Source organism: Mus musculus, chromosome Y (assembly GCF_000001635.26).
Source record: "Mus musculus strain C57BL/6J chromosome Y, GRCm38.p6 C57BL/6J".
Classification (NCBI taxonomy): Eukaryota; Metazoa; Chordata; class Mammalia; order Rodentia; family Muridae; genus Mus; species Mus musculus.
The window spans coordinates 22,429,328-22,451,733 of NC_000087.7; positions in this window are offsets into that span (position 1 = coordinate 22,429,328).

Genomic DNA, 22,406 nt, shown 5'->3' on the forward strand with positions numbered 1-22,406 from the left:
TTCTTTCCACTGGGTGGTTTTATCTCCTTTGTAAAAGATCAAGTGACCACATGAGTTTGGGTTCATTTCTCTGTCTTCAGTTCTGTTCCATTTATCTACCTGTCTAACACTATTCCTGTACCATGAAGTTTTTATCATAATTGCTCTGTAGTACAGCTTGAGGTCAGGCATGGTGATTACAAAAGACATTCTTCTATTGTTGAGTATAGTTTTGGATATAGTAGGTTTTTTTTTTCAAGATGAATTTGCAAATTGCCCTTTCTAACTCAGTGAAGAAATGAGTTGGAGTTTTGATGGTGATTGCAATGCATATCAGATTGCTTTTTGAAAGATAGCCATTTTTACTATATTAATCCTGCCAAATCATTAGCATGGGAGATTTTACCATCTTCAGAGATCTTCTTTGATTTCTTTCTTGAAGAATCATGAAGTGTTTATCATACATATATTTCACTTTCTCAGAGTCACACCAAGGAATTTTATATTATTTGTGACTACTATGAAGCACGTTTTTTCCTAATTTCTTTCTCATACTATGTGTCTTTTCTGCAGAGAAATTCCACTGTTATGTTTAAATTTATTCTAAATTCAGCTCCTAAGCTGAAAATGTGTATCAGGATTAGGTTTTCTCTGTTGTAATTTTTGGGGTCATAGATACATGCTATCATATCTTCTGGAAATAGAGAAATTTTGACTTCTTCCTTTCCAATTTGTATTCATCTGTTTTCGTTTTGTTTTGTTTTGTTTTGTTTTTTTTGTTGTTGTTGTTGTTTTGTTTTGTTTTGTTTTGTTTTTTTGTGTAATTACTCTGGCTAGTATTTCAAGTACTCTATTAAATAGGTAGGGGGAAAGTGGGCAGCCTTGTCCAGTCCCAGATTTTAGTGGGATTCCTTCTGGTTTCTGACCATTTAGATTAAAGTTAAATCCTGGGCCTTCTTTTCTTTTCTTTTCTTTTCTTTTCTTTTCTTTTCTTTTCTTTTCTTTTCTTTTCTTTTCTTTTCTTTCCTTTTCTTCTCCTTCTTTTTATTTTTTTTAGGTGTATGCCTTGAATTCCTGGTCTTTCCTGGACTTATGAATGGCCATTGTATTTATCCAACTATTTGCTCAGCATCTAATCGAATAATCATGGGGTTTTTGTACTTGAGTTTTTTTGTTTTGTTTTTGTTTTTGTTTTTTTTCTATAATGGATTTAATTGATGGATTTTCGATATTAAACTCTCCCTGAATCATAAGAAGGAGGCCAACTAGGTCATGATGGTTTATCCTTTTGATGTATTCTCGGACGCGTTTTGAAAGGATTTTATTTAGTATTTTTGCATCGATATTCATAATGGAAATTGGAATAATTTTTCCTTTCTTCATTAGGTTTTGTATAGTTGTAATCTTGCTTCATAGAACATATTAAATAGTGTTCCTTCTCTTTTAATTTTGCATAATAGTTTGAGGAGTATTGGTATTAGGTCTCCATGAATATCTGATAGAATTCTGAACTAAACCCATCAGACCCTGGGCTTATTTTTGGTTGGGAGACTATTAACGATTGCTTCTAATTCTTTAGGGGTGTTATGACCCACACTACAGTCTTGCCAGAAAGAATGCCCACAGGACACTCGGATCCTTCTGCAGTAAAGCTTTAAGGCATCTCGAGAGATAGATGATCAGCTTCAGGACAGGAGACCCAGAGAGCAGAAAACCCCTCCCTTATATAGGCTGTGAAGACAGAAGTATGGTTGGAGACGTGCACCACCGGAATTGTCTGCCCACCATCAGACTGATGATGCCATTGGAGAGACAGGGCTCAGGTAATGGAAAGATACCCCAATGCCTGTGCACACTCACCACGAGCAATAGTGACAATGGTGTTGTGAGCACCATCTTGTAATGGTGGCCGTGAGGACGGCTCCTCACATCTCACCCTTTTTTTTATGTTAGAAGCAACAGGCCACACAGTATGGAGAGTGGAGATAGATGTCAAATTCCGAGTGTGCAAGCATAGGGGCCTTACACAAAACCTCCTCCCAGGCTCGTCACCCAGAGGGGTCTTGGTCAGCTCCCCTGTCGTTTTTCCTGGGGGAAGGACACTAGGACACTCAACCTTCTTGAAAGATGACATATCTCCCAGAAAGAAGCTCAAATTAGACCACAACGCCATTCCAGTGCAGTGCTTAGCCCCAAAACTCTCCTGGGCTGTTAAAGCACACCCGCTCCAACCCATGCAGCAAGACTCGCCTCAGGGTTTTGTGGAGCTGGATGTCCAGCAACCTTATTGCTTGAGCATCATCAATATTCATATATCGGGGGAAACACCCTGCTCCAAAGCAACAAGTGCCTGGGTTACTACCATCCTGTCCCTCCTTGTTTGGGATTTAAGTTTGCAGATCATCCATAGTAGGAGCAATACTCCACTGTACACAGCCACTCCAAACAAACCACCCCCACCCATTGCTTGAAGTAGGAGAATGCTGCAGAAATCCAGGTAGAAAATCCTTCCATCAATGACAGGTCAAGACATGTTGAATCGACTTATAAGATGGTGATCCTCAGCTCCCGGAGTGTCTGTTCAAATTCTATGGTCCAATTCTGTAACAAATAACAAGACAAAGCCTTTTACAGGTTAGCTGCTCTTGTAAAATTCTGAAATTGTAGTAAGGTGATACAGACGCTAGGCAGCTTATGTTTGCAACCCAGCTGAGGCATTTGCCAAAGAATATACACCTGCTCTTGGACCAGATCGATCCGTTGGTTTACCAACATGAGGCCTCTCTGTATCTGGGAGTTGGCCATGGTCTGGCTGTTCAGGGCCAATGTCACTCTTGCCGAAAGGTCATTTTATAGTTTGCGTTGTCTGAACCATAGCAGACAAGGCAAGGGCCGAAACAGTGACAGAGGCAGCTATTGCTGCTATTGCTACCAAGCCAACTATAATAGCAGAGATTCCAAAATCTCTCTTTTCTCTAAATAAGCTTAAATTCTAGAGGCTTCCACAGGAACTGGAACAAATCTAGGCACATGAGTAACCAAAGCAAAGGGATACTTAGTAGCATCCCAACACAGGGTATAGAAACTTTAATTAAGCAAGCAATCTAACTCTAATTGATTATTATTTAAACTTTTATTACTTACCACCCACAGAAAGGGGGCCAAACACAAACCGGGGTGACAGTATAATTCACCCTTTTAAATGCTTTATATTTAGTATTAGAGGAGGAGTGATCGAATGACCCCAAACCAGCACTCAAAGTGCCCTACCTCTCAAAACCCATTTGGCCCTTTTCACTATATCCACCTTCAATCATGGCCATAGGTGAAAGATCGGTACAGCTCTCATTAACCCCACAAAGTAACCATTGATCAAAAGGGTTAGCATCTGCCCGATCAGGATCCATGAAGTTAAAATCATGTCCAGCAAGGATTTCATTAATCTCTACACTTACATGTGGGGAAAAGGAAAAAAAAATCCTTCAACCACCCAAAGGGTTTTTCTAGCCTGGCACCCAGTCCAAGGAAGCATGGAGTCCTCCGAGGATCTTCCTTTACAAAAGGGTGCCATTCTGGGTTGCTGGGGCAGTGCTTTCCTGGATTTATGACTAGGCCTCCAGCCTTGGATTATCAAGGCATTGGCTATTATTTCAGAGTGGGTTCCCCAAGCAGCTGCTTTCAACCAGGCCACTGATTGATTTTATAAGGATATACACTGGCGTTGGTCTTTCAATTCAGAGATCATTACAAAGCACAGGCTTCCTTTGAGGGAGAAGTTCTGTTTTCCATCAGAACCTGAATTTGTCCATCTAATGGTAAAAAGGCAAGTCCCAGCTCCCTATCAGTAGTAAAGAAATGTGGAAAAACTTGTGCACTGTGCATGACAGGCATGAACAGAATGCTAGACATAATACCCCAACACAATTCCCCCGATATACTAGGAACCATGATCTCCAGTAGAAGGGTCATTATCCATCGTTGTTTCCAGAATTCCCTCTTTTGTCCACATCTTCTGAAGGGGAGATCCTTCAGATGAGGCATTCTGGAACCCAAAGGGGATTGTCTTCTTCCAGTGGAAAGACACAAATAACTCCTTTGGATCTTATTAAAATAGGATGCAGGCCTCTACATTTTCCAGTTAAGACAACTTTCCATTTCATAATTTCTCTAGATCTGTTTGGTTCTGAACAGTGATGATCAGCTGTAGTGTGGCCTTGCTCATCAATATTCAAAAAATTAAGAGTAAAGAGTACCATGGAGATGTCCACTCTCAGTGTTAAGGGTAAGAGCCTCATCGACTCACCCTTTCTTTTTGATAAGGTAAGTTTTAACAGTGTGGTGGGAACGTTCCACAATGTCTTGTCCCTGTATGGCAAACCAGTTAAATAAGTTACATTCTTCTGTAGACAGAATTGTTGAAAATTTTGAGAGGTGTAGGCCAGTCCATTATCTGTTCTAAGAAATTTGGTTTGTCCCCAAGCACTCCAAGCTTCAAGGCAAAGTTGAATTACATGTGTGGCTTTTTCTTAGTAGAGGATCAGTTTTACTGCCCTCTTTTCTCTCTCCCCTTCCTTCTGAATCCCTGGGAGGGCCCTTTTTCTTAGACATGTCTTTCTTTTTTCGAGCTCCCATTCTCTCATTCTGTTAGGTTTCTGACATACTGTCCTGAACCTCTTCTAGTATTCCCTGTCCCTCCACATTGGCTGTTTGGCAGGTTTCATCCTCTAGACAGTTTTATATCAGCTTGCAAATGCCTTGGTGCCCAGGCGTAAGTCTCCCTCTTCATGCTTAAGGTCAAGGTCACTTCCTAGCTTACTACATAAGGCTACAGTTAGAGACCCCGAACAAGAATACCAGGGAGAAATGCGATCCACTTCCTTAACAAAGTTCTGCAGTGTACTGGAGGCAACCTGCCTGTAATGCAGTGATCACTGACTGTGAGGAGGCCATGATAGAGTGAGTCCCTGCTACGATCTACACCCCATTTATAGTACTCCTTAAGCAAAGCGAAAGTAAACACAGTGCTCTGTTCCCTTGTCTACGGAAGGCTTAGAAGATACCTCAGTGCTGCCACTTATCTACGTCGGACTGACAACACCTCATTTTTCAGCACCAGCCTCGATGGACCTCATATTTCAGCACAAGCCTCGATGGACAGAATAAGAAACAGAATGAGGGCCAGGGCAACCAAGACTAGAGCTTCTACTGCCCCTTCCTAGGGTGCATCTAGATTAAGACCGAAATCAATAGAAATAAGAGGGTCACGATGAGACATACCTCTCCAAACTTACCTTTTCCCTGCAGTTCTGAATCCACCCCATTTCCAGGGGTTCTCCTCAATGCCAGCGATGTTGATCCTGGTTTTATGGCACCAATTGACCTGCGCTACCATCTCGCCAGCAAGAACACATGCAGGACACTCAGATCTTTCTGCAGTAAAGCTTTAATACATCTCCAGAGATAGATGAACAGCTTCAAGACAGGAGACCCAGAGAGCAGAAAACCCCTCCCTTATATAGGTTGCAAAGTATGGTTAGAAATACGGTTGGAGACGTGAATCACCGGAATTGTCTGCCCACCATCAGCCTGATGACGCCATTGGAGTGGCAGGGCTCAGGTAATGGAACGATACCCTGACGCCTGAGCGTACTCACCATGAGCAATGTTGACAATGGTGTTGTCAGCACCATCTTGTATTGGTGACCGTGAGTGCGGCTCCTCACAGTGGTAGAAGTAATTGCAGGGTTTCTCTGATCCTGATTTGAATTTGGTACCTGATATCTGTCTAGATAAGTGTCCATTTTATCCAGACTTTCAAGTTTTGTTGAGTACAGCCTTGAATAGTAGGATCTGATGATATTTAAAATTTACTAAATTTCTGGTGTTATTTCTCACTTTTCATTTCTGATTTTGCTAAATTGGATGCTGTCCTTGTGTTCTTTATTTAGTCTGTCTAATGGTTTATCTATCTTGTTGATTTTCTCAAAGAAAAAGCTCCCAGTTTGTTTGATTATTTTTGTATTGTTCCTTTGTTTCCACTTGGTTGATTTTAGCACTGAGTTTGATTATTTCCTGACTTCAACTCCTTTTGGGTGAATTTGCTTCCTTTTGTTCTATAGTGTTAAGGTGTGATGTCAACCTACTCCTATATCCTCTCTCCGGTTTTTTTTAGAGGCATTCAGAGAGAGCTATGAGTGTTCCTCTTAGGGCTATTTTCATTGTGTTCCATTACTTGCAGTATGTTGTAGCTACATTTTCATTAAACTCTGAAAAGTCTTTAATTTAGTTCTATATTTCTTCCTTGACTGTTTTGTCACTGACTACATTGTTGTACACATTCCACGTGTATGTGCGTTTTCAATTATTTATATTATTGTTGAAGTTAGTCTGTGGTGATCTGATAGGAAGCAGAAAATTATTTCAATAATTTTATATCTGTTGAGGCATGTTATGTGACTGAGTGTATGGTCAATTTTGGAGAAGGCATCGTGAAGTCCTGAGAAGAAGGGACATTCGTTTGTTTTAGGATAAAATGTTCTATAGATATCACCTAAACGTATTTGCTTCATAAATTCTGCAAGTTTCACCATGTATCTTTTTAGTTTTAGTTTCCAGGATCTGTCCATTAATGAGAAAGGGGTGTTGAAGTCTTCCAATATTATTGTGTGTGGTACAATGTGAATTTTGAGCTTTACTAAAGTTTCTTTTATGAATGTGGATGTCATTGCATTTGGAGTATATATGTTTAGATTTGGGAGTCCATCTTGGTAAATATTAACTTTAATGAATATGACATTTCCCGCCTTGCCTATTTTAATAACTTTTGGTTGAAAGTCAATTTTATTTGATATTAGAATGGCTGCTCCACCTTATTTCTTCGGATCATTTGCTTGGAAAGTTCTTTTCCAGCCTTTTAGTCTGAGGTAATTTCTGACTTTGTCCTTGGTGTTTGTTTTTGGTATGCTGAATATTGCTTACACATCCATTTTTTTATTCTATGCCTTTTTACTGGTGAACTGAGTCCACTGATATTAAGAGATCCTAAGAAAAGTCCTTGTTGCTTCCTGTTATTTTTGTTATTAGAGTTGGAATTTTGTTCATGTAGCTATCTTCTTTTAGGTTTCCTTCACCTTTAATTTCTTCTTTTTTCTCGAGTGTAATTTCCCTCTTTATATTGAAATTGTCCCTTTATTATCGTTTGATGTGCTGGATGCATTGGAAGATATTGTGTAAATATTGTTTTGTCACAGAATACCTTGTTTTCCCAAGCTATGTTAAAAGAGTTTTGCTTCATGTCTTGGCTGGCATTTCTGCTCTCTTACATTCTGTATGACTTCAGCCCTAGATTTTCTCCTTTCATAGTCTCAGGGGAGAAGTTATGTGTAATCCTGATAGATCTTGCTTTATATATTACTTGACCATTTTCCCTTACTGCTTTTAATATTCTTTCTTTGTTTTGTGCATTTGGTGTTTTGACTATTATATGATGGCAGAAATTATTTTTTTCCGGTCCAAATAATTTGGCGTTCTGTAGTCTCCTTGTTTATTCATGAGCATATCTTTCTTTAAGTTAGGGATGTTTTTTCTATAATATTGGTAAAAATATTCACTAGCCCTATAATTTGGAAACCTTACTTCTTATCTATGCCTATACTGGATTTCATGTACGTAATTATGTCATTTCTAAAAGCTGTTTCAAAAATTCACCTGGGCAGTATTTCCTGAGAAATTCAAATCATTAATACTTTATTCCCTTTTACTAATATAGCATATTATGTTTCCATTTTCTGTTGTCCATATAGTACAGAGCCCAGCATTTGACAAAGATGAGAATATATCACCTCAGGTAGAAACAGATGAAGATACGGTGTAATATTTTCAATTTTTTCCCATTTCAATAGAGTACTTCAAAAGTGGTGTTTGTGATCCCTTGACTGGAGAAGTAGATTCAGGAAAAAGAGTAATTCAGGGTCAGATGCTCTTATATGTGTAGTTCAAGACCAGATTGTGGTCCTTTAGACCTTGTAAACACAAAAACATAGCAACTAGTACAATACAACCACCTGAATGAGATGTTCCCAGATATACACACAAAGAAAAGGAGAACCATTATAAAAATAATAGAAGGACCATTTGGGAAGAAGAAGGATCTCAGCAATGGTAGTACAGTTATGAAGAAGTGCTGTGAGGTGTAAATGTATGAATTGTTTAAAGTAAATATTACAAGTTTTTTTTGGAATTCTACCATGTATTTTATATGGATATGACATATGGTTCAAATCAAATATTATATATTCATTAAAAATAATTAAAATAATTTTCTGTGTAAAGTTTTTTGTGTGGTAGAAAAAATGTCCTATGGTGAGACTCCAACTTAAAGTGTATCTCGCAAGAAGGTAAATCCCCTAGACTTTTCCCAAGCTTGTTTTCCCTGATCTCTGAAAATACAGCTAGGAAGAAGCTCTTTGTTCTCTATAGCCAGCAAAAAGGCTTTTTGTTTCTATACTTTTCAACCAGAGATGCCTGCCTTCCTGTGCCAAGGACAAGGAGATAAAAATTTAGAAAGGACTCACGCCCCACTCCTGCCTTGTAAATTTCACCAAGAACATCAGGAAGAGAAGAACTCCCTTGCCCACATTTCCCAACTCCTCCCAACTCTCCTCCCAACTCCTCCCAATTCCCCAGCTAGCTGCTAAAAGCCCCTTACTGTCACAGCTCGGTGTCAAACTCCCCTGCCCTGCTAGGCAGAGTGACTTTGTCCTCAGCCAGCTAATAGTAAAACCTCTTGCAGTTTGCATCAGTTGTGGTTTTCTCTTGGGTCATTGGGGTGCTGGCCAGCTCATCCCGGGACTTGAGAGGAGGCCCAGCTTCTGAGGTCTTACATTTGGGGGCTTCTCCACCATGATTTGTGGCCTACCCCAATTCTCAGAGACCCTGCTTGGAGGTAGGATTCTATCTTTGTCTGTATCTTTGTCTCTATCTATTTCTATAACTTTCCTCTATCTTTGTCTCTATTTTTTTGTGCCAGCTCTGTTTGAATTCACTATTCTCCGTTTGCAGTTGTAAATGCTCGTGAGAGCAACGAACTCCCTTTTTCAGATGGAAAAGGGTTACTGACAGACATGTCAGGAGAAACCGGCTGCCACCCTTTGGGACATCCCAGGAGTTCTGAGGGAGTTCTAGGGATACCTGGAGATCTCCTATCAGTGTGCCAAGTGAGAGTGTGCTCACTCGGCTGTCTGTTTCTGTTACTGGGTGCCAAGTGAGTGTGTGCTTTCTTGGCCATCTTATTGGGGCCTGGTCTTGGTTATTGTAATCTTTTTTGTGTATATGTTTTTTTTTCCCTGTATGTGACTCTGATGATGGGACCGACTATTATCATGCCCCTTGGACTGACCCTTGATCACTCGACTGAAATTAAGACTAACATTCACATTCTCTCTGTGGATGTCTGAAATCGATTTTAGTGAACTTTCTGATCTACAGAATGGCCAGCTTTGATGATAGTTGGCCACTAGAGGGCACTCTTTGTTTGGTTCTGTTTTCAGCTCTTAAAGTTGTTTTACAGAGGGGACCAGGGTCTCAGCCAGATTACGTGCCATACATTCTCATCTAGAAAAATTTACCACAGGATCCCCCCTCTCCCATCCTGTTTAGAGCCTTGGGTTAAAAAGAATAATCCAGGCTCACCAGTCCTGGCCCTCTGCCACCCAGAGGTGAAAAAAAAAGTTAAAACTGGCACAGGTTGAACTGCAGCCCTCGGTTTCTCCCAAGATCTATCCAGAGTTAGAAGAACCTCCAAAATGGCATAGCACCCCACCCCCATATTCCCAACTGGTCCCCTCCAAGAACTCTCAACAGGGTGCCACTAGATATTTGGGGAGGGACCAGTTGCTAAAGCCCAAGGCCAGCGAGCTCGAAGCCCAGAGTGACCAGATTCAACCATTGCACTGCCTTTATGTACTTATGACCCTCCTCCAGCAGGCCCCAGACAACTGCTGACCCTTCAGTAATAGCCCTTTTCCTCCTCTGAACTCTATAACTGGAAGGCTAATCACACCTCCCTTCTTTGAAAACCCCTCTAGCCTGCTAATCTAATGGAATCTCTCATATTCTCTCTTCAGCCTACTTGGGATGACTGTCAGCAGCTACTGATTCTTTCACCACAGAGGAGAAGGAGAGGATTCTGAGAGGAAAGAAAGAGCATGCTGGGGGCCAATTGACTACCAATAAAACTTCTGAATGAAATGGATGCAGCCTTCCCTCTGACATGTCCTGACAGGACTGACCATATGGAGCAATTGACAATTTTCTGCTGGGCTCTGATAATAGGACTGAAAGGAGCTGGCAGGTGCCCCACCAATTTGGCCAAGGTAAGAGAGATCCTACAAGAGAAAAAGGAGCCCCCAGCAGTGTATTTAGAATACCTCTGAAAGGTATAGAGGTGTTACACTACCTTTGACCCTACTTCGGCGTGCCAGCAGGTGACAGGTGTCATGGCTTCCATTGGGCAGTATTCTTCTGACATTAGGAAAAGGTTACAGCGTCTAGAGAGTCCGAAAACATTATCTTTACAACATCTGTTTAAGGAGTCAGAGAAAGTGTACCATAAGAGAGAGAGTGACAAGTCAGCACCAGGGTATATTATGCTCTGAGTCTGCAGACACGCTTAAGGTCCCCAAAAGACCCTCAATGGGATCATAAGACCTCTGGTGAACGGAACACAACCTCTGCTCCAATCCAATCTCACAGGTTCTGAGACTGCAATAATTAGGGAAGCAGAAAAACTGGCCTGACAATGGTCACAAGTCCCTCTGGTCTGTGCCAGCACCTGGCCAACTTGTTGGACAGAGTCTGAGGACAGCCCCAAGGTCCTCACAGAAACATCCACGAGATCTTAAGGCCTTTGTGAATGGAAAACCACTTCTGCTCCAATCCTATCATGCAGGACCTGAGACTGCATTCATTAGGGAAGCAGATAAACCGGCCTGACCAGGGTCACAAGTGCCTTCCAATCCATTACAGCACCGGGCACCTTGGGGACAGAGTCTGTGGACAACCCAAAGGTCCCCACAGGACTCTCCATGGGATCTTAGTACCTCTAGTGAGTGGATTACAACATCTGCCAGGAGGAAGGTTCGAACACCAGATATCTGGGACCCTTCTCTGCAAGAGGAGATCTTGCCTGCAGAGAGTACTCTGAACACTCAAACTCAGGAGAAAACTAGTCTCCGAAGTCTGCTGATAGAGGCTAACATAATCACCTGACCATCGTTATGGCAACTATTAGAAAACAAAGAATTTAATTGGAGACTTTGTTACATTTTTCAGAAGATTGGTCAATCATCACGGGAGGTACCCCATCACTGGAGCAATAGAGAACTATTGATCCTTAGGCAAAGAGAGAGATTCCGCCATTGTATTGGCTTCTTGAAAACTCAAACTCATCCTTGTTGACACACCTATCCTCCAATGAAGCCACACCTTCTCGTATTCCTTCTAATCTTTAAACTCACTGCCACTTCCTGGTAATGAAATATTCATATATATGTGTCTATAGGGGATTTATTATTCAAACCACCACTTTTCCCATGGCTCGATCAGCTATTTTTTTTTAAATATAACCTAAAGGGCTCCCATTTATTAAGGACTACTTATGAGCTTAGCCACAGTGATGGGCCCTCCCACATCAATCATTAGACTAGAAAATAACCCATAGACTTACCTAATGACTAAGTGATTGGAGATAGATGTTCAATTGTTCTCTCTTCTCAGGTAACTGTAGATTGTCAAGATGGGAAAAAAATAATGTTCCATCACAGTAATGTTTAACTTACTCCATAGCCTACACAAACATTACTCAACACCATCTATTGCATTCTGCCCCTGCATAGACACACTTCCATGTATGGCATAAGTGAAGGGTGACTACCTCCATCAGCAAGGATACTCAATAATATGTGACATGAACTGAATATTTCCTATAGCCTCACAACCCCCACATTCTACTGTGTGTTACACTTATTGGGGGACTTGCTAATCTGTCCAATATCCTGCCACCAAAGCTATGACAAAAAAAAAATCCTCATCATAAAATCATTTAATGATTTTAACACATTTTCACCTCCGTTCCATTTTCCCATCATTTTCTGCTACTTCATATGATATTGCAATCTATTAAAATATAGTAGTGAATACAGCGAAAGGACCAGTGTGTGAAGCAGCAAATTTCTTTATTTCTCAGACAACAGATACACTGGCAGAATCTTCCAGGTACAACTGCTTGGTAACTTTGTGTCTAATGTTAGCATGATTCTTCCAGAAAAAAGCTTAAAGAATTAAACCATGGTTACTCTGGACCAGACAAGTCAGTATCACTAGTGAAAAACATTCATGTAAATCATTTTCATCACTGTTACAATGTGCCTTAGCAGCAAGGAAAACAGGTCCATGGTCACAAGAGTATGAAAGAGGCATCAAGGAGCACAGTTGTCCAACTTATTAGCAGCCAGTAAGCATCAACACAGGAAGCGACCAAAGACAATAAATACCTTCCAAGACATGTTCACAATGACCATGTTCCTTTACAAGTGCCTCACCCCTTCCATGCACACCCATCAATCAATTAACTCATTGATTAAAGCCCTCAGGGTCCAATCACTTTTCAGATTGTATATATTGTTCTACCTTTGAACATTGTACTTCGGAACAAAATCTTCATCAAAGACCCACGACTGACATTGCAAACCCATTTCACCACAGAATTCTTTATGTTACAAAATGTGATAGGATCTATCTGTCTCTTTAAGGGTATCTCTGTCTAGCAGTTACAAATCAGAACGTCCAGGCCAACAGAATCATCACCACCATGAGCTTTTTTTTTTTTTTTTTTTTTTTAATATGAGTTCAAGAAGAAGGAAAATGCAATGCAAGTTAAGGGTCTTGATCCCGAATCCATCCATCTTAAAGCCATAGGGTGGACCCAGAAGTTTAGGTCAAAAGTGTAAATTTCACCTATACTACAAACAACTGTGATGATTTCTAGCCATCTCCAGTTTCAGTGTGGTATTTAGTCCCACCATCTACATCAAGGCATATTGCCTAATGTGAAATAATGCCAGCTGTTTATTGCAAAAACCACTATGTGTTGACTTGGATGTAAAATGAGACATCTATAATATAGATACTCTTGTACACGTACACATACTCACAGAAAGAGGCAAGAAGTAGAGGAGCTGAGTCTTAGGATCCCTCAATGAAGAGATAGTGGAAATCTTGTAAGGCAGAGAGGTCATTGAGACACTGTATGTCTCTATCTGCACAAAATCAGGCCAGTCTGCCTTCCATCAATGAGTTATAGGTTCTCACTATCCATCATCCCCATTTGAGAAGGTATGGACAGTTAATGAAAGATGGAGAGTCAGTTTTCATCAAAGGTATGCCCTTTGAAGGTTATAGGTTGGCCAGGCACTACTGGTAGCCCCATATCCAAGATTTTATGGGCAACACAATTGATTTGAATGGGTTTTATCAAAAGGGAGAAAAGGAGACATGAATTTGGAAGGAGGATTTAGGTGAAATGGATCTGGTTTTGGTTCGGGAGGAGTTATTAAGAGAACTGGAAAGTAAATTCCATCAAAATATATTGTATGAATTTCTCAAGTTATTAATGAATGTAGTTCTTAATATACAATATCTGTACTGAACCTATACAGACGACTTATATTTCCATCTCCTAAATAACAAACCCTTGTATAGCAGTTTCATTACATTAAGGGCAAAAGTAATCCAGAAATTATTTAAAATAAAGAAGGATCAGAGGTGATGGCCAAGGGGCAAATTCATGTGTGTGTTCATTTACTTACAACACCAGTGCTTAGGATTTTTTGGAGGGGCAGAGACAGGAAGATGACTGTGGCTTCCCGAAAGCCAGCCTCAATATTAGCTCAGCAGGAAACCCTATCAAAAGCAGATAAATTAGGGAGTGAAGGAGCAAATCATACTATGCCCTTCCCTAGCCTCTGAACTTACCTGTACAGATCTGTGTGCAGAAAAACATGAATATAATTAAAATATACAAGAGCTTATCTTGCATAGCTTATATGCAGTGTTTTGTTATCTTAGCCTAGAGTCCTGAGGACTTTATATCATTACAGTTCCTGAAGCAAACTCCCCAGATATAGCGGATGGGTATATCTTGTTACTATGCAAAGAGACCTCAGTTAAATGTGTGTGTCAGTGACTCCAAAACACCTTTCCTTCTCTACCTTCCTTTATATGGCACAGAACGACCTGTAAATAATTAAAATATGAAAACAAAGCTTTTTCACGAATTTAGGCTTGTGTTAAAATAATATTTATAACATTTTATTGAATGGAACAGAAATCTTCAGCTCCCAGAAGAAATACAGTGAATCCTGTAGGCTTCTGTTTTGTCCCATTATGAAAAAAATTAATTGCAAATCGACAGTTCCCACACTTTTAACTAAATCAGGATGAAGGGATATGTTTCCATACAAATAAGTAATGCCAAAGTGATTAATCAAGTAGAAATGTGGCAGGGTTAGGATGCCTTTGGCTGATGTGACAATGATGACTGATTAGTCTCTTGTTATGCAAATAACCCTAACCTCTAAGAAAAGAAAAGTAATGATATAAAATATTCCAAGAAGTGGCATGGAAAATTATTACTTGATTACAATTTCTTTTACATACTTTATTAGTTTGAATAATTGTGGCTCACAGAAGATCAAATATTCAAAGGAGTTAGTTTTCCAGGTGGTGGGACGTTTAGAAAGAATTAGGATTTGTGTTTTCATTAAAAGTGATTTGGCACTGGGCTTGAAATATCAAACAACCATTGAAATATCAAAAACTCTCTCTCATTCTCTCTCTCTCTCTCTCTCTCTCTCTCTCTCTCTCTCTCTCTCTTTCTCTCTCTATTTCTCTCTCTCTCTTTCTCTCTCTCATTCTCTGTCACTCTCTCTCATTCTCTCTCATGTTTTAAGCCATTCATCAAGTGGTTGACATCTAGTATTAATCCATTGCGTGTTAATTATACACAGTAAGGCAATCATCATTTATGATATGGATGTGAAATGGTCCTTCTTGCTTTTTTTTTTTTTTTTAGTTAACTCAACCTGGGAATATAGAACCTCAGATAAAGAACTGCCTCCATCACATTGGCCAGTTGCCACACCTTTAAGGAAGGATCTTTCTTGGATGGCTGTTGTTGAAGGGTCTAGCTCACTATGGGTAGTGTCATCATCTATGAAAAGGATATACAAAGTGTGGTGGTGACCGTGGAAGGGCCAGAAATTGATGTTTCTGGAAGAACTGAAGATCTATATGGCATGAAAAATTAAAGTGCCCGCTAATTTGTAAGTAAATTCCATACTTACCAGCATACAATATTTTGTCTACCCATATTTCAAAAGTAAAATTATCAAATATATTTCACCCTGTTTTACTGCATTTAATCTTTGAAATTACTTGTAACCAGAAATACTGAAAAAATTTAAAGGCCTTTAAAACATGACTGGTTGATATTGGGTTTGTTTAACTTTATCACAACTTTGAAGGCAGGACCAAGAGCTAGATTGTCTTCTCATTTTACAAAGAATCCATGATTCAAGGTTGCAACTGGCTTCAATACAAGGTACTTAACACTGTAAAATTTCTGCTTTGTTTGAATAAAATAGTAATTGCTCTAACTTTGGGTTTTCATAAACAGAATTTTGATGTGCTATCCAGTGTGCTGCCTCAAAGAGTCTGGCACCATTTCTGACACTAAGAACAGTTGAAAGATAACCAGGGAAAGTTTGGAACAGGGAAAATAACCACCAAGGATGTTGGTGAATCAGAAACTGAAGGCTTTCACAGGAGGAAAATAATAACAAAAGCAAAACAAAGCAATCAACAAACAAATAAACAGAAACCCAACCACCAAAAAAATAAAAACAATACAAGAGTGATTTACTTGGGCAGAATGTGACTCAGGTCATCAGGACATTTCTGCAGGGATTTCATTTTGGATTTCAAAGAGGCCATATGAAAAGGTAAAGCCTAGATGGTTAATGTTTCTGAGCGTAATTAGGGAAGGAACCAGCATGAGTGGGGTTCTATGATGCGAGCTGAACTAGGTGATGTCACAGAGCACTGGTCATAGATTGCACATCTATTCCACTTAGAGACACTAGAATCCCTAGACGGTGTGTCCACTATTTTCCCAGTGGTGTGTGAAAGGCAGGCCAGCTCCTGAACCCCAACTTGTTCCTCAAGTTTTTGTGCCCTGGTCTGTATCAAAAGACAGAATCTTGACGACTAAGACATTTTCTTTGGGTAAGAACATTTATGAAGTAACTGGGACCATCATAGCTATAGAAAGCTGAAAGTTTTCCCTCCCACACTGAGTAACTGTACATTCTAAATTCTCCCATGTTTGGGGCCAGGGGCATGGCTGATCCAGTTTAGTTGATCTCCTGAATTTATTATCCTTGCTAACGATATCTCCTTCAAAATTCCATCAAAATGCCAAAGCTCTTCTTTGTCCGTATGTATTTTAGAAAATGTTACTTCTAAATGGCTGATATTGGGCCTGGAGCGATGGCTCAGCAGTTAGGAGCACTGACTGCTCTTCCAGAGGTCATGAGTTCAAATCCCAACAACCACATGGTGGCTCACAACCATACTAATGAGATCTGACACCCTCTTCTGGAATGTCTGAGGACAGCTACAGTGTATTTAGATACAATAATAAAAGAAATCTTAAAAAAAAAAATTGCTGATATTGCCTGGACTTGTTGAGGCCGGAGTTGCAGTGGCATATAATCACCAAATAATCCTGAGTCTGGGTCAGGTAACACAATACAGAAGGCCAGTGTTGTGCTGTGTCCCTGGGATATTTGTGAATATTGCCACCTATTTGACAGCTTGCAGGTACAAGAGAGGGTAGGTAAGAACTCTGGCTCATTTTCTTTATTCTGTTCTCTCCTTGATCATTTTGGGTAAAAGGCATACCAACTTCCACATTGACATAGACATGCAAGGAGATGTTCCTCAGAAGAGGCAAATTAGCTCAGGGCTGAAGACATATTCATCTGAGTATGTTATGCTGAGCTGTGGAGAATTACTTGTTAATTTCCCTTTGATAATTTCCTTGTTTCCCTTATTTATTTGTTTGTTTGTTGTTGTTGTTGTTGTTGTTTTGTTTGTTTGTTTTTCTTTGGATGGGTGTTTAATTTTACTTTGAGTGTGTTTGTGTGTAGCTTTGACTGTTAGGAAAATCACTTTGTAGAATAGACTAGCCTTTATCTCACTAAGTTTTGCCTCCCTCTGCCTCTTGAGTACTAGGATTAAAGACTTGGGTTACTACCATCTCCTATTAACTTCTGATTTGATTGTTTGTTTTGTTTTGTTTTGTTTGTTTTTCTTTTTTGTTTTTTGTTTGTTTTGTTTTGTTTTTGTTGGTTTTTTGTTTTAGTTGTTAATGTTGTAGCTGATTTGCAGACATTTTTCCTTTGTCTACCACTGGCTGCCCTGGAACTCACTTTGTAGAACAGGCTGGTCTCTAAGTCAGAAATCTGCCTGACCCTGCCTTCTAAAAGCTGGGATTAAATGAGTGTGCCACCATAGCTAGATTATGATCTACTTATTTTGATCAAATTAAGTTTAGAAGCCCAAACATGTTTAGCATAGCCTTCTTGACCTGCTCAAAATTTCCATTAGAGAAGAGCCTTGGTCCAGCATTCTCTCCAACCCTACACCCATTGCCTTTTAGTAACTCATATATATGACAGTAGCAACAGCATTGTGTCTGGTTTAAACAGGCAATATCTTCAATCCAAGGCAATGGGCAAGTATATTTGAACACAGAATGATACCCACAAGACATCTGCCTGGGTTTGGTATGGTATACCACAGCAAGGCTACAGCCATGTAGAAGAAAATACCTTTGAAGAGGCTTAGCATGTCCTCCCTCATGAAGAAGAGGAGGAGGAAGTCTTCTTCCAACACCCTGAGGAATATTGTCGGCTGCAGAATTTCTCATTGTTGGAAGGAAGGTAATGAGCCTGTCACCCAATGGAAGGCCATAGTTCTAGGTCAACTGCCAACAAACCCTTCTCTTTACTTGGTGAAGTATGATGGAATTGACGGCATCTATGGACAGGAGCTCTACAGTGATGACAGGATTTTAAACCTTAAGGTTTTGCCTCCCATAGTAGTATTTCCTCAGGTGAGGGATGCCCACCTTGCCAGAGCCCTGGTTGGCAGAGCGGTACAACAAAAATTTGAGGGGAAAGATGGCTCTGAGGTCAACTGGAGGGGGATTGGTGCTAGCCCAGGTGCCAATCATGAAGGATTTGTTTTACATTACCTACAAGAAGGATCCAGCTCTCTATGCTTATCAGCTCCTGGATGACTACAAGGAAGGTAACCTCCACATGATTCCAGACACTCCTCCGGCTGAGGAGAGATCAGGAGGTGACAGTGATGTGTTGATAGGTAACTGGGTGCAGTACACCAGAAAAGATGGTTCTAAAAAGTTCGGAAAGGTTGTTTACCAAGTTCTAGACAATCCTTCCGTGTACTTTATCAAGTTTCATGGTGACATCCATATCTATGTCTATACTATGGTGCCAAAGATTCTTGAAGTTGAAAAATCATAGAGTACAGAAATGTAAACATATAGAACTGGAAGAAAAAAAAAGTTTTTTTTTCCTGTGTTAGCTATATAAGGGTCTTTGACAATCCCAGTATCTTTGCCAATAAAATGTATTTTGTTCTAAAAATGTAAATGTGTGACATGACATGCTGTGAGTGAACAATTTGCTGGAAGAGATGGCCTACAGTGGAAGGAACATCAAATGAAGATGAAAGTTTCATTTCAGTCGGTGTACAGTACATACACCTAAAATCATACATGCTAAAATGAACAGCTTCTCTGGTCTGCATGAAGAATAAGGAAATGGAGATGGAACTTGGAGGAGCAGGGATGGCAGAAAAAGATGGATGTTTAGGAAGTAGGGGAGAAGGACAGTACATAGGTAGAACCTCTGATGTGAAGACTGAAGGAGAAACAAAAATTTTGGGAAAGTGGGACATTTAAAAGAAATGTGGCCTTGTTGCACAAGGTGAAACCCAGAAAACTGATTGAAATAGACTCAGAAATCAGAGAAAATCAGGTTTTCTTTGAATAATGACACTTAAAGAAACCTGTCTCACATTTTAAGATTTATTATCTTTACTTATGTGGGTGGGGATATGGCATGTGCTTTTGAGTACAGGTGAACACAGAGACATGTGTTGTCAGGTCCTCTGGAGCTGCCATTAAAGGTGATTATTTGCCATTGGATATGAAATCAAGAAACCAAATCCATTTTTCTTGTGGTGCAAAAGTGCTTGCTACCATTGATTCATCTCTCTAATCCCACAAAGATATCTTTTTTAAGAAATCCAAAATTCACATGCATAAAACAGACCAGATTGAAGATAAGAAAGTTCTAATTGATGGTGACCATTAAAAGTAATAAGGGACACACAAAGAGTAGAGGACACTGAGAGACAAATGAATTCTAAGTTGGAGTTCTCAAAAAGTTAAGCTGGAGACACAGAAAGAAGAGAAATTTTAAGGAAATAGTCAAACTTGGGCCATATCCACATTGGCTTCTTTGTTTTCTTAACAAATAGCCAGCCTGTCATTACAGATGGGTGTGTTTGTGTGTGTGTGTGTGTGTGTGTGTGTGTGTGTGTGTGTGTTTGTGAGTGTGTGTGTGTGTGTCCATTTTTACACAGGCAATCTAGACTAGTGAATGTTTATATTTATGAGACTCCCTAAATCATCACAGAAACCTTGATTTTGTGTAATCAGTTCCAAAAGTAAAGTAAAACAGAAAATGAATATGCTGTGAGATAATTTTGGGTTGGAATGGATCCTGAGTTCCTTCCGTGAGCACTCTTTCCCTGTGATGAATCCTGTGATCTTTTGCAGGTCTCCAATGAGATCCCCAGATAACCATAAAAAGCCCCACAGTGGCCTGTTCCACCTAGCTCTCCTCTAAACACATGACCCCCTACATACCTATGTATAACTTCAGCCTGTCTATAGCCTAGAAATTCTAGTCTTTTACTTATATGTGACCTCATTCTCAGAAAACACTGAAGGTGTATCCAATGCATATATGCTTACCTCTTTTCTACGCCAGTTGACATGGGTTTCAAATGTTATGAGTTTGCCCACTTTGTGGGTCACTTCCTGAGGAGCCCGTGTACTTCATGGAGGTCTGCCTGGGTTCCATCTATACTCTGAGAGGTTTTTTTTTTCTTTTTTGAGGCAGGAATGCCATGGACTCAGTCATTACAATTTTCCTCTCTAGAATAAGTTTGTATGCTTCAGCATTTGATAATAATCTCTATTGTTGATTAATTTTAATATCTGGGAGAGTTTCTGCAGTAACTGATTCTCTTAGGGATTAGTTGCTGTGAAAAGACACCATGTCAAAGGCCACTCATAAGAGACAACATTTCATTAGGGCTTTTCTACATTTCATTACACGTTCAGAGATTTACTCCACGATCATCAAGGCAGAAAATTTGGCACTGTCTAGGCAGACATGGTGGTGGAGAGGAAGTTTAGAATTATGCATCTTCATCCAAATGCTTCCAGGAAAAACTATGTATTCTGTATGCAGGGAGGGTCTCTTCCACACTGGTAGAGCTTTAAAGCCCCAAAATGATATGCTTCCTCCAGCAAGGCCCGACCTATTCCTACAAGGCCACACCTCCTCATAGACATAATACATTTAGAATGCCACACTGGTTTCATAACAATTGACAAGATCTAGGTTCTTCAAAGAGGAGGAGCCTCAGTTGAGAAGATGCCTCCACAAGATCCAGCTGTTAGGAAATTTCATAATTGGTGGGAGAGCACCCACTCCATTGTGGGTGTTGACATCCTTGTATTAGTAGTCCTGGGTTCTTTAAGAAAGCAAGCTAAGCAAGACTAGAGGAGCAAGACAATAAGCATCACCACACCATAGCCTCTGAATAAGCTCCTGGCTCCAGGATCCTTTGTTGTTTCAGTTTCTGTCCCAACTCCTTTGATAATTAACAATAATGTGGAAGTATAAGCTGAATAAAACCTTTGCTATGGAATTTGCTCTTTGGACATGGTGGATCCTTACAACAATAAACATAGTAAGACATTCATCAGAAAAATGTCTAACAGTGTCAATGCCACTTATCTTAAAACCACAAATAATAATGTGTAGACATTTTATTTTATTTAAAGGTAAGATATACTCGTGTACCTACCTGAGATGTAAATGTTCTAGTTTGCTTCTTTCTCACTATGTAGAATACTACAATCAAAAATTACTTGGAAATAGAAGGGTTATAGTCTATCACCGAGGAAGACAAAACAGGAAGTTGTATCAGTAACAGGAAAAAACTGCTTATTGGCTTGCCACTGTCTTAGTCACTCTTTTATTGATGTGAAGAGATACCATGGAGGCTTGCTTACATATTCAGAAGTTTGGTCATTCACCAAGGGAGGGATCCCAACACTGGAGCAATAGAGAACTATTGATCCTTAAGCAAAGAGAGAGATTCTGCCATTGCTTTGGCTTCTTGAAAACTCAAACCCATCCTTGTTGACACACCCACTTCCTCCAATAAAGCCACACCTTCTCTTATTCCTTCTAATCTTTAAACTCACTGCCACTTCCCAGTGACTAAGTATTCATATATATGTGTCTATAGAGAACTTTCTTATTCAAACTACCAATTTTCTATGGCTTGATCAGCTTTTATTATTTTAGTACAGTCTAAAAGGCTCCCAATTAAAATGACTACTGTTGAGCTTAGCCACAGTGGTGGGCCCTCCCACATCAATCATTACCCAAGAAAATATCCTATAGACTTACCTAATAACCAAGTGAATAGAGACAGATCTTCAATTACTCTCTCTGATCAGGTATCCGTTGATTGTCAAGATTGGGAAAAAATAAAGTCCCATCACAGGAATATTTTACTGACTCCACAACCTACCCAAACATTACTGAACAGCATTTCCTCCTCTCTGCCCCTTCATAGACCCACTTCCATGCATGGCATAAGTGAAGGATAACTTCTTTCATCAGCATTGATACTCAATAATAGGTGAAATGATGTGAATATGTCCTATAGCCACACAACCCCCCACATTCTACTGTGTGTTACACTTACTGGGGTACAACCCAATCTGTCCAATTTTCTGCCAACTCAGCTATGAGAAAAAAAAATCTCCTCATCAATAGATCCAATGAATTTTACCTGATTTCTTTGTCCTGGGGCAACTCAGTGTTATCCCTTCATGCATATATTGGTGTCTTATTCATCTGTACTAAAACCACTACTATTAATAGATACATCACAGGAGATATGACAAA